Genomic DNA, 13,433 nt, shown 5'->3' on the forward strand with positions numbered 1-13,433 from the left:
AGAATGACACTCGAATGCTGGAAAAATCCGCAATATATCAGAAGATGACCCCGTACTACTCCACCCTAATTCACGGTATGCAGATGGCATATAACTCTTCTTGAAGGTATGTGTAACTCAACCACCACCAAAGATAACAACCAACGATATGCCTTCCCATGCTGATGAAAAATAACCGCTACAAGATACAGGCAACGCTGGTGTGGAGGCAAAAGGGCACATACCTCGCACCCTTGCTTGTAGGAGTTCCGATCTCCCCAGTCTGACCCTGCAAAGTGGGGCCCTCCCTGCTGGGATCTGGCTCTACCCTCTCGTCCAATGGTGATCCTCAAAATAGCCGGAGCGGATGCACTCACCACTCCTCTCAGGTTCTCAAACGGTCAACCTCCTTGTCACCCTTCTGATCGCAACAAATATAATGGGCTTGCCCCCTGTGGGCAATCCCTAAAAACGTGACCAAACCTGCTACACCCGTGGCAACCAATATCACTGAACAAATTCTGACAACGAAACAGAGAAACCACGGTACATGCGGTTTCCGCTCCGCGAGGTACATTCGTCTGAATATATCTCAAGGATTCCTCGACATGCTGAATGTCACTTGACAACCCATGGCTAACCCAGAAAATAGTAGAAAACCGACCCGAGATCCAACTTATCACAATTCCAAGCGATACAAATACACGATATATAACACCCATAAAATCATGCCAAAATTAAAACATTTTCAATACACAAAAAAACATTTAACCATTGCATAATTTGTTTTCAAAGTAAAAATCATCAGAGTATCCCAGTTGCAAATTATAAAACATAGCAGCAGGAGGAGCGGTATGATCATGACTTCACCTTCCCTCGATCACCAGAAGTACCTGAAACAACAAACTAAAATTGTAAGCCTGAAAGCTTAGTGAACTACCCCAAAATACCAACACCATACAAATATAACCATATCATGTAACAAATATAAAACAACATGCATAATGAGCCTTCAGACTGACTGGACCGCCTCGTAGGGCCTACAACCTATCCGGACCGCTCGCTGGGTATGTTGGCCTACAACACAAAGCAGGACTGCCTCAATCCTCAATCCAACCCCCAACCAAACAAACATGTGCACATAAATATCATACATTGGCTCATATCATATAACAATCAAACCAATCTAATAGATCACTAATCATAGCAACATCCCAATAACTGGGATACAGACCTAACCAGTCACTAACATAACATCATCCTATCACCAGGACACCGACCCAACCAGGTCACTAAGCATAAGCATATCACCATCCTAACTACCAGGATGTAATCAATAAACATATCATTGTTGGATTAATGTCTAAGTCCATAACTATAATAGGTAAGACTTGACCCGACCCGGCATGGTCCATTTGGGTTGCATGGCATCATGCACTTGGATAGACTATAATGAGAGAAATAAGACACTTATGGTTATTAATATATTATAAGTTCTAGTATATTAATAATAAGAATAATAAGATTATTTAATTAGTATTGATCAAGAATTAATCTAGGATTAATTAAGTGATCAAAAGAAGACTAATTAAATATATGGGTTGATTGTACAAACCATCCATACTTGTATAGTGGGCTAATGCTCCATGGATAATCAAGTTGGGCTAAAACCCATAGGATGGTCCATGGATGCTCCATGGTGTATTTGAACCCATGGATCCAAGGAAATGGAAAGTCATGACAATTATGGTTTTCCCTAATTGTAACACTATATAAAGATATTATTCTTGACAAAATCGGCACTAGTATTATTCTAGAGAGGGCTAGCCGATTTTCATGAAGTGTAGAATTCTCTCAAGTTATTCCAAGTGTATTTGGTGTTGTGTGAACCATTTGAGGTGTCACACTTGGGGCACTAGGCACTCAAGCTTCATGAAGACATTCTACATCAAAGAGGTATGTATTCTATCTTGTTATACTGATAGTTTTGTATGCTAGATTAGGATAATACCTTGGATGTTCATATTTGCATGTATAATTGAGAAAACATAGATCCAAGGTATTTAGGGTTGCATGTACACTTAGGAGTGTTAGAATGCTCATAACCCAACAGTGGTATCAGAGCCTAGGCTTGTTTTCTTGTTATACCTGCAATAGAAGCTGAAAAATCGAGTTTTGATGCTGTCAGCCCAGAAGACTCGCCGAGCCCATGAAGGGACTCGACGAGTCCAAGGCAAAATGCATCCAACTCGCCAAGTTTTGTTCATGCACTCGACGAGTTGGACCCCAGACAGCATATTTTCGAGGTTTTTGGCTAGAAATGGACTAGGAACATTACCCTAAGTTGTTTTTGAACTTATAAACTTGTTTTTTAATGTGGTAATGTTCATGCTAATCCATTTTCAAAGATAATTGTCAATAGATTCATGTTTTGTATCAGCTTAAAGGTTAGACTAATTACATGAAAAAGTTTGATTTGAATTATCTTGTTCTTATGAGTTGCTTAGATTAATAGAAAAGTTAATTGAAATAGTTGTTTTCAATCCATTTTAATCTAAGAGTTGAGTATAAAATGTGTTTGTGTAACTTGTCCTCAAGTTACATGAAGAGTCACATTAAAGACTCATAAAACTCATAAAATTGGCAAAGGTTACAAAAAATGAAGAGTCTAGTTCTAATTAATTGGAGTTATGACTCCATAATTTGTCCTCAAGTTATGGAGGACCAAGAGTCTCTTCATTAAATAAATAAATAAAAAATAATGTAACCTTAATTAATTCCATAAGTTATAAAAATAAAGAAAAGTTAATTCTTTTATTAGTTTAAAGTCTTCCATAAGTTATGGAACTTGAAGAGTTTTTGGATTAAAACTACTTTAAACACATAAGTTATGGAATTAATTAGTTTTGAATAGTTTCAAAACTTGCCCTCAAGTTTTGGAATTTGTAAAGTTTTCTCATACGAATACTTTAATTCCAAGTTAGCCCTTAGAATTTTAAAAGTTAAAATTCAACCCTTATACTTTATAATATTATAAGTTAATAATATATATATATATATATATATATATATATATATATATGTATGTATAAGAGTAAAGTCGGTCTTACCGCTAGTACGCCTCATTCACGAAGCCGGTCTATAAGGTGGGTATAAGGTTGTTGCCTATAAAATGGCAACTTAATGGGTGTCCACTCTCACCCACCGCTTGCTTGACTGGTGGAGGGTCGTTAGTCGAACGGGTTTGACAGGACTATAATTCTCCCTTCATTAAAAGTATTAATGATAAATACTAAGTAACTAAACTCTTAATAATTCCCAATATTAGTTACTTAGGAAAATGTGAATAAGGTGCTAATCCATGAAATTACACTTTGCACTTTGTTTAAGTCGGTTAGTGGAGCGTGTGTGGTTAACCGGCACACTAACTTGTATTTAACAAGGTAGGCAAAGGGTAACTTAATGTTTATCATAGTATCAATGGAGCGTGTGTGGTTAACCGGCACATCGATTGAGGGGTAATTTATTAAGGGTACCAAGTAATTTGCATGGTTACTTCACACCTTGTTTTGTGATCCTCGGCATCCCAGTCACAAAACCTGAAGGGCACACTCGAGATTGAAAATGCCATTGAACAGTTCAATGAATCTCAAAAGATCTAGAGTTTCAAAACCAATTAAAACATAATAATACATTTCGTTTATCTTGGTGGAAATTGGTGAATCGTCATTCACCTACCTTCAAATTGTTTTATAGCTTGGATTACGGCATACCTCTTCTAAGTTATAAAATAGTTTGTTGGGTCCTAGCCTTAATATTTCATATTGGGTGTCATATTAAGGACTTTAAGATCAACTATCTTGAATATCTCCCCAAAGATGTCTGGTTTAGACATTTATGATCTTCCCAAATCTCTTGAAACAAGCTTTCCTAAATGAAGATGATGTCCCATGGAAATCATACTTCTTTCACCTCCTCCAATTATTCTCCCTAACCCACAAGTTCCTGAAAAGTTTAAGGTCACTCAAGCCCTATTGGCAAGGCAAGGTCTAGGTGTGATCACATCTTGGAGATGTAGTCACATATTAACAAGCCGGGAGAGTTGGGTGTCAAAGTCTTGAGAAAGTTGGTGGTTCAACTACTTTCTAAGTCACATAGTGAGTTCTTTTTGGAACACCTATGAAACAGACTATGACAAGACCCTATGATCTTATCTACCTGCTAAGATCAACTTCCTAAAACTTGATGGACATTAACAATAGTGACACAGGAAATCCAGAAAAGCATTCTCTTCCCAATGGAAAGGGATCGGCCATAGTCAACCAGGTTGACCAAATGGTAAAGAGAAAAGGCTAAGTCTGTAATAGTCCCGTGTACCATTATCAAAGGGTCCATATGTTTATATTGCCAAATGAAGGGTTATTAGTTGCGAAGACTGCCAAATTTACCTAAGGATGTTAAAGTCAATAAGTTTGACTCTACTTCAGGTAAAGTCCACTATCTAACTTTGCTAAGTTTCTATTCTGAGATTCTTATTACATGATGTGACTGGGTCACATGTTGATGTTTTAAGAATCAAAGAAAAAGTGAAGGAACTTAAAGAAAGAATATGCTGAATCTGATCGCATAGATGGATTTCTATCGCGTAGTCTGAAGATCGGATTCTTGAGCTACTTCTTAGGAGTTATGAGGTATTGCTTAGGAATAGATAACAACAAGTTTTCATATGGATTGTAAGGATAAGTTTTTCCGCATAGTTTTTAAAATAAAAGAAAATTTTTTTGATTTTATTTATTTTAAAATATCCTTACAATGGCATTTAAGGAAAAATTGTTGCTTATATGATTCCATTAAAAGCAAGAGTGGAAATATGAAATTGATTCTTTCATTTGTGGTAATGTCTAGATTTACCAAATAAGGAAAGATTCTCATCACCCAAGTTTCAATTGGACCGGAACTTGGAATCATGCAAGTTGTATAGCATGATGAATGAGAACTTTCAAGTTTTGGAAAATTAAGACTAATTACTTGTTCACATGGATGTGTGAGTCAAGTAAAGGACTAAGGGATCGAGTACACATTCTTGTGCACTGGTCAAGTCCACCACAAAAAGATTGATAAAACTATTCGTCATAGTTTACTAAAGCACAGTAAATATGATTATACTTACAAGCTTAAGTGTAATTCTGAGACATTGGAAAAGGGTTCCAATGTAAGGCAGAGCGAATAAGAAGAACCAAATTAGGTAGAAGGATAAAAGTTTCTCAAATCTGAAAAGATGGGAGAGTACTTTAGTATCAGTTTTTGTGATCATCTTAATGATTAAGAAACCATATCAAAATTAGTTCTCTAAGGAAAATCTTAGTGCATTCTTATGACTAAGAAGAAGGGATCTTGAATTGTTGAAATGGTTATATCAAGAAGATGAGTCATACTTCGATCCAATACAAGTCTTAGAGTCATACTCCAAAATTGTAATTTGAGTGACATGTCTTTAAGAAGGTTTAAAACACGTGTCAAATGTAAGAGTAAAAGTGTCCTATTCTTGTTCATTTGAAGTTGGTAAGTTGTGATGTTTTGGATAAAACAAAGACCAACTTAGGCCAACTGTGTGAAGTGTTTGCTTGGTTAGAATCCACACTATCTCTTGGATGTTTGACAAAGAAGTCTTATAGGTCAAGAGGACAGTGGGAGTCCTAAAGGTCTTGAAAGTCTCAAGAACTAATCAAGAATAGAACCTAAGGTTCTTCACCAGCACACGACTCGAGGTTTATAACCTATCGTGTTGACATATTCTGTGCCCATTCCAGTTAAAGTTGGCTTTGCATATGAGTTCTTAGAGTTCTCAATGTGTTGCACAACAACTTGGAAGCATTGGCAGGCCCTTGAGCTGCCAGGTGGCAAGAAGTTAAGATTGAGTTCAGTCCATATGAGTTTGGATTTGTCATTACCCTTGTCTTGTGACTATGGTTTTGACAATTCACATGGATAAGAACACATACACCATTAAATCTAAGTGTCATAAGGTTTCTCTCCGATTCATGAAAATGATGGTGAGGAAACACTTTCACTAAGTAGATTTTAGCTAGATAGCAATTGTGATGTTTGCATTCTCAAAGTCGTTAGTGGAGCGTGTGTGGTTTACCGGCACACTAACCTAGACTTGTGAGAAGTGGCAAAAAGGTCTAACCATTATGATTACGGCATCCATCTTCATAATTGTTTAGACACATGAGTGTGCTATCTAAGGGAAGGTGTATGTTTTTGATAAAGTCTTATCAAAACAATCTAGTATCAGAAATCTGAACTTTGGTAAGAAAGTCAATAAAGTATTGATTTCTAGAATTCGAGCTTTCTGAGTACATATCAAAGCTAGTGGGAGCATAAGTGTTATGCTAATAATCATCATGTTAGTGGGAGCATGATAATTATGATAAAGATTGCAAGTCAGCAATGTTAATTATAGAAAACAAAAGGTTTCAATTGGGAAAAAGTTGTTTTGCTATATTTAAGGGAGAGGAAATTATACTTCATCTCAAATCTATAAGCTTCGATCGTGAGGTTTTAATCATTTAGTCAAGGAAATATATATGAATTTCATGTTGGAATGGCTCAACATAAGGAAATTCTGTATATGGGTCCATTATTTGCGTTCTTAAATTCGATTATGATTACGGCATCCCGTTTCATAATCTGAATTCTGAGAACTTGGCAAATAGAAATGGAAATGTTATAGCAAAAGACTGGTTTAGTCTTTATGTGAGACATCATGAATCGTGTCCCATATGCTTCAGATATAGGATCGATTACATGTGCTATATTCATCCTTTCTAAAAGTTTCCAAATGCATGGGGCATTAAGAAGGGAAAAGGTTTAGAACTGGATATGACTAAAAGGATTAAACAATTGTCGAGGACAATCTAAGGTTTACCAAAGATTGGTTTCTCAAGGACAATTGGAAGTATAGTGATAATTCTGGAAGGACCATATTGACATAATCTGTAAGGAGGCAACTCTTGTTCAGAAGTGATAGTCAAAATGAATCTGGAAATGTTTCAAAGTCAGAAATTTCAATCTGTGTAAGATTAAGGAAACTTAATGCAAGAAGGATGTTTCCAAGGAGTTGATCTCCTTTGGAATACTTTGTAATGATTGTTGCCAAGTCTTTGTGAATTTGTGCATAATCGTTACAAGAAGATCAATGCATATAAGTTTAGAATCTAACATATTTCAGTAAATGACATGAATTTGGAATTCTTGTATTTACAGTAAGGATTTGGGAGTGTGAAAAGAGAATCATTGAAGTTATGTTCAATTGATCTAGTTCACAAAGTAAAGATCATAGACAAACATAGTATGCATACTTGGTGTATAGCATGACTAGTGTTTAGAAAACATAGTGTACATGCTTGGAGCATGGGACAACTATTGTTTTAAATTCAAGAATAAAATTGATAGCTGAAACAGTATAAAATGAATAATGTGTAATCATATGGTGATAAATAAAAGGTGTTTTATTTATGTTCATAGGTTTTGATACCATATTTGATTCAATTATTATTGTGTTTCACTTTGCATGTTTTGACTTCCCGGATAAACTAGGTTATACTTCCGGAATAACTAAGTTATTCAAACCATCCACAGTCGGTCATATGTTGGAAGTAGATATGAATTAAGACTGTCATGGGTTGGCTTGTAGAGGTCTAAGGTGTTGGACAAATGGCTACAACACTCATGAGTGCTCATAAGTTCTGAGTATTGGATTCAACACGCGCTCATTGGAATCACTTCATGGATTTTATCACGAGTGATCATGAGACGATAATATCTTATATTCTTCAAACCTAGAGATATGAGTTGTTACTATGAGTTGGTTGTACATTGATTGCACGAAACCGCATTTGGTAACTCGGTGCTATAAAATGTGCCTTTGTGTATGATTCAACAAGTAGTAGAACAAGCCATATGAGTCGAAGTTTATCCATTCCTTTTACCTTCGGGATAAAAGCGATATTTGTGGGCCTCTCGATGATTTGATGATGACAAATGGAAGTGCTCGGTCGGGCCAGGACTGATTTGATTTGTTCAATTAGTCAGTCATCATAAATAGGAAATCGGGAAACAACAAATGGACAGAGAGAATGATTATAATCCATGTCTCAGTCCATATGATATCTAGAATGGAGGAATATATGATCCCTTATCTAATGGACAAGTCATTGACAAAGGTCAGCATTTATCGACAAGGTCAGAGTTCGATAGAAGCTTTTGAGAGCTACGATTGCCAGTTGGTTCCTGAAGTCATACGCAATAATAGTTTTAGACTTATCCAAGTGGGAGACTATTGGATTAATGTCTAAGTCCATAACTATAATTGGTAAGACTTGACCCGACCCGGCATGGTCCATTTGGGTTGCATGGCATCATGCACTTGGATAGACTATAATGAGAGAAATAAGACACTTATGGTTATTAATATATTATAAGTTCTAGTATATTAATAATAAGAATAATAATATTATTTAATTAGTATTGATCAAGAATTAATCTAGGATTAATTAAGTGATCAAAAGAAGACTAATTAAATATATGGGTTGATTGTACAAATCATCCATACTTGTATAGTGGGCTAATGCTCCATGGATAATCAAGTTGGGCTAAAACCCATAGGATGGTCCATGGATGCTCCATGGTGTATTTGAACCCATGGATCCAAGGAAATGGAAAGTCATGACAATTAGGGTTTTCCCTAATTGTAACACTATATAAAGATATTATTCTTGACAAAATCGGCATTAGTATTATTCTAGAGAGGGCTAGCCGATTTTCATGAAGTGTAGAATTCTCTCAAGTTATTCCAAGTGTATTTGGTGTTGTGTGAACCATTTGAGGTGTCACACTTGGGGCACTAGGCACTCAAGCTTCATGAAGACATTCTACATCAAAGAGGTATGTATTCTATCTTGTTATACTGATAGTTTTGTATGCTAGATTAGGATAATACCTTGGATGTTCATATTTGCATGTATAATTGAGAAAACATAGATCCAAGGTATTTAGGGTTGCATGTACACTTAGGAGTGTTAGAATGCTCATAACCCAACAATTATGCCATAATCCAGATACAAATCCATAAAGGACTGGCCTTGGTGCCTTAGACCCTACTTAAATAGTGAGGATAACTCACCTCGCAACTGCCGACTCGTTAGTTAAGCCCAAACTCTCAAATCATTGGCACAAACTCCACCACCTATATTCACTGAAAAACCATACTTGTAAATTTCCAACCTCCTAAAACATCTCAGAAGTCCACTGGTCAACCCTTAGTCAAAGTCAAAGTCAACTATCAAGGTCAACAGTCCATGTTGACCTCAATTTGTCGAGTACCCTCAGCTACTAGCCGAGTTCCATGCATAACTCACCAACTTGCCGAGTCACTATAGTGACTCGTCGAGTTCCTAAGGTTTGTGGCTGTAAACTCCTTGGCCGACTTGTCGAGCTTCCCTAGCAACTCTCCAAGTTCATAAATGTCCAAAAGTTGGAAAAACCCCATCCGACTAGCCGAGTCACTCATCCGACATGCCGAGCCCACGACAATCTTCATCGGACTCGCCGAGTTGACTATGCCACTCGCTGAGTCCCTTCAGTCCTTCAGCCATACATATGCTTTTTAAGCCATGAAAAGGCTCCATATTGCAGATCCAGCTTCCCAAGGCATGCTTATCACGTAAAGTTGCAAACTTTACGTGCATGCAAAGCTCTAAAGCCTTAAAATGACACAACTAAGCTTGCAAATAAGTCTTACACTTGAGGGGAGGTTCAAACTTGCAAAAGCTGGCAATTTTATGGACTTAGAGACCAAAAAGAGTTTAGATCTTAAGTTGCAACTTCAGATCTTAGCTCAAACAAAAGAAAAGCTTTCTAAAAACCATCCAATAGAGATCTAGGAAGAGGTGAGCCAAGGTAACAACTTAATACCTTCAAAAAGGGTGCCCACTGAAGTAGATCTCTGATTCCCCACGAGTTCCTTGCTTCTAACCACTTGTTTTCCCCAAGCTTTTCTCACAAAAATCCTTCTTCCAAGCTTAATACACCAAGAAAGCACACACACACACACACAAATCTTAGGGTTTGGAATGACAAGAGGATGTAGATGGGAGGCTGGGGAGGCTAATGATCCTTTAAATAAGGTGCAAAACCCCTAAAATTAGGGTTTCATCCTGCAGCTCCTACTCGTCGAGTCCCTCCGTGGACTTGGCGAGTGGATCACTTAAACACGTGGACCAACCCGCTGCTACTCGACGAGTCGTGCAACCAAATCGTTGAGTAGACCTTGAAATCAAAAAGATCTTATAACAAAAGAAATCAATACCTGGGAATCGGGGCATTACAATTTTCCCCCACTTGAACTAGACTTCGTCCTCGAAGTCTGCTGAGGTGAACAACATCGGATAGTGCACTCGTATCTCTGCCTTCGGCTCCCTTGTCCGCTCGGATCCCCTCTGATGCTCCCACTGCACCTTCTCCAAAGGTATATCCTTGTTCCGCATAACTTTTCTTCTTCCTTTCCAGAATGGCCAGAAGCCTCTCCAAGTAGTCCAGGCGCTTATCGACCTGGATATCATCCAACGACACCATTGCCTCTTGATCCATAATGCACTTTCGCAACTACAAAACATGGAAAGTGTTGTGGATCTGGCTAAGCCCCTCCGGTAGCTCTAGCATGTATGCCACCTTGCCAACCCTGGCAACAATCTTGAATGGTCCAATGAAACGGGGACCCAATTTCCCCTCTTCCTGAAGCAGATCACACCCTTCTAGGGCGAGACCTTCAGGAGTACCATATCACCCACCTGAAACACTAACTCAGATCGGCGTTTGTCGGTGTAACTCTTCTGCGGACTCTGAGTAGTCTGCAGTCGCTACCTAATCTGCTGAATCTTCTCGGTAGTATGCAAAACTACCTCCGTCTGTCCCATCACCCTGTGTCCAATCTCATCCCAAAAAACTGAGGTGCGATATATCCGCCCATACAACAGCTCAAAAGGAAGGGTGCCAATGATGGAATGATAGCTATTGTTGTAGGTGAACTCTGCAAGGGGTAGGTGGGAATCCTAACTCCCACCAAAGTCAATCATTACATACGCCCTCAACATATCCTCGAGGGTCTAAATGGTCCGCTCACTCTGACCGTCAGTCTGTGGATGAAATGTTGTGCTAAAGTGCAAACGCATGTCCAGTTCCTCGTGGAACTTCTACTAGAAACGAGAATTAAATCTAACATCCCGGTCGGAAACAATGGAGAAATGAGAATTAAATCTACATAACTCATAACAATCACATAAGCACACATATACATATATAAAGATGCCATGGAAACCCTCCAAGGTCTTATTCACATACTCACATAAATCATATAAACTACACAATCCATGCATATAAACATATAGGAAAGCCATGGAAACCCACCAAGGTCTTAAACCAGGTACCACTGGAACCCCCACGTGCTCTTAGTCCACGGCCATAGGAACCCCCACATGGTCTTATATCCAACTGCCACGGGAACTCCGACATGGTCTTAGCCTGGAACGCCATGGGAACCCCTACATGGTTTTATATCCCACTGCCTCTGGAACCCACCTAGATCTTCCATGCAAGCAACACAGAGTCAACTAGCACACCGTATATCACCGAATATTTAGCATACCACATATCACATAATAGCTAGCATACTACATAACACATGTAACTAATTGCCATGAGAACCCCCACATGGTCTTAGCCTGATGTCTCGGGACCCCCCCCCCCCCCCCCCCGAGGTATTCCAGGCAAATGTCATACTATCATAACACATATCATAAAATGGGCCGGCCTTGGTGCCTTAGACCCATTGGTATGGTCAGGAAACTTACCTCTCGAATGTTGAATTGATAAGTTGAAGTCAAATATATTCCACATGCTGCTCTTTCTCAACTGCCCATAATCATTAGGTGATTAACTTGACACAATCCCATAAATACCCTCAGGTCAACCCTGGACAACATCAAGGTCAACAGTCCATGTTGACCTCAACTCGTCGAGTATAGCCAGCCACTCTTCGAGTTGTTGCTTAACTCGTCAACTCGCCGAGTCACTTGAGTGAATTGTCGAGTTCCCTAATGCTTGCGGCTACAAAATCTCAACCGCAAACTCCTAACCGGAAAACCATCCAGTCGAAAACCCCTTGGTTGTAAACTTCTTGGCTGAATCGTCGAGTTCCTTTAGTCCTTCTTGTTTTCAGCCTTTTCCAGTTGTATCTAGAGTCCCAAACTTCAGATCTAGCCTTCCCTATGTCACGTAAAGTTGCAAACTTTACGTGCACACAAGGCCTCACATGGCCATAACACCAAAACTAATCTTCATACAAGATTTTACTGCATAGAAAGGGATTGAACTGCCTAAAGGAGACAACTTTATGTCATTGGGGACCTAAAGAGGTCCAGATCTGGAACCATATCCTTGTGATAAATCCAGATCAGAGTATGACTCCATTTTGCACCAAAAATGGCCATTTACTTCCAAGAATAGGGATCTAAGTAACTAAAGCTCAAGGTAACGACTTTATACCTCAAGATGGTGGCCAATACAGTGTAGATGTCAGATCTACTGCTTCTCTCATTGCTCCTCCTTCTTCAAGCCCTAAAGTCCTTCACAACCAACCAAAAATCACTCACAAACGCACTTACTCTCACTCAAGAGTGTTCACGACACCAAACTACTTTCTGTAGGGAGTTAAGGTGCTAGGGGAGGCCACAGGACAGTTAATGATCTTTATATAAGGGGTAAACCCTAAAATTAGGGTTTCTTCTCTATAGCTCCAACTCGTCGAGTCGGGCCTCCCGAATCGCCAAGTTGGTCCTGATCCACGCCCATGATTAAATGCCCCTACTTGACGAGTCGTACTCCCAACTCGCCAAGTCCATGCACCAAAACCCTGAAATTAACTAAATCAAATAATACCTGGAATAGGTTTTACATTATACACCCACGATGAACACAAGATCGGTTTGTTTTCATATTCGAGTTTGTTTTTCATTTGTTCATATTCAATGTAACATCCCAAAACTACAAGCCAAAAATTTTGTTTTGAAAATATTATAAAAACTATAACCATCCATAATCAATAAGAAAACTAAGTGTCATGTATCTCAAAATCTCATATCAAATACTGTATAAAAAACAAATGAGAAAATATATGAGAGTCTCAAACAATCCCATGCTGAAAGTTGAGGTGTGTGCGCCATGCGATCATCCCGAGCCTTTCCCTTTGCTAGTAGAAGTACCTGAAACCAAAACTAAAATTCGTAAGCCCGAAGTTTAGTGAGCTCCCCCAAACTACCACATACCATACAAAACACATATAACACATATCGGGCCTTGCCCACTACATCGAGCACCGCCCCGCATCGGACCGA

The sequence above is a fragment of the Lactuca saligna genome, chromosome 3 (assembly GCF_052625555.1).
Source record: "Lactuca saligna cultivar CGN05327 chromosome 3, ASM5262555v1, whole genome shotgun sequence".
Classification (NCBI taxonomy): domain Eukaryota; kingdom Viridiplantae; phylum Streptophyta; class Magnoliopsida; order Asterales; family Asteraceae; genus Lactuca; species Lactuca saligna.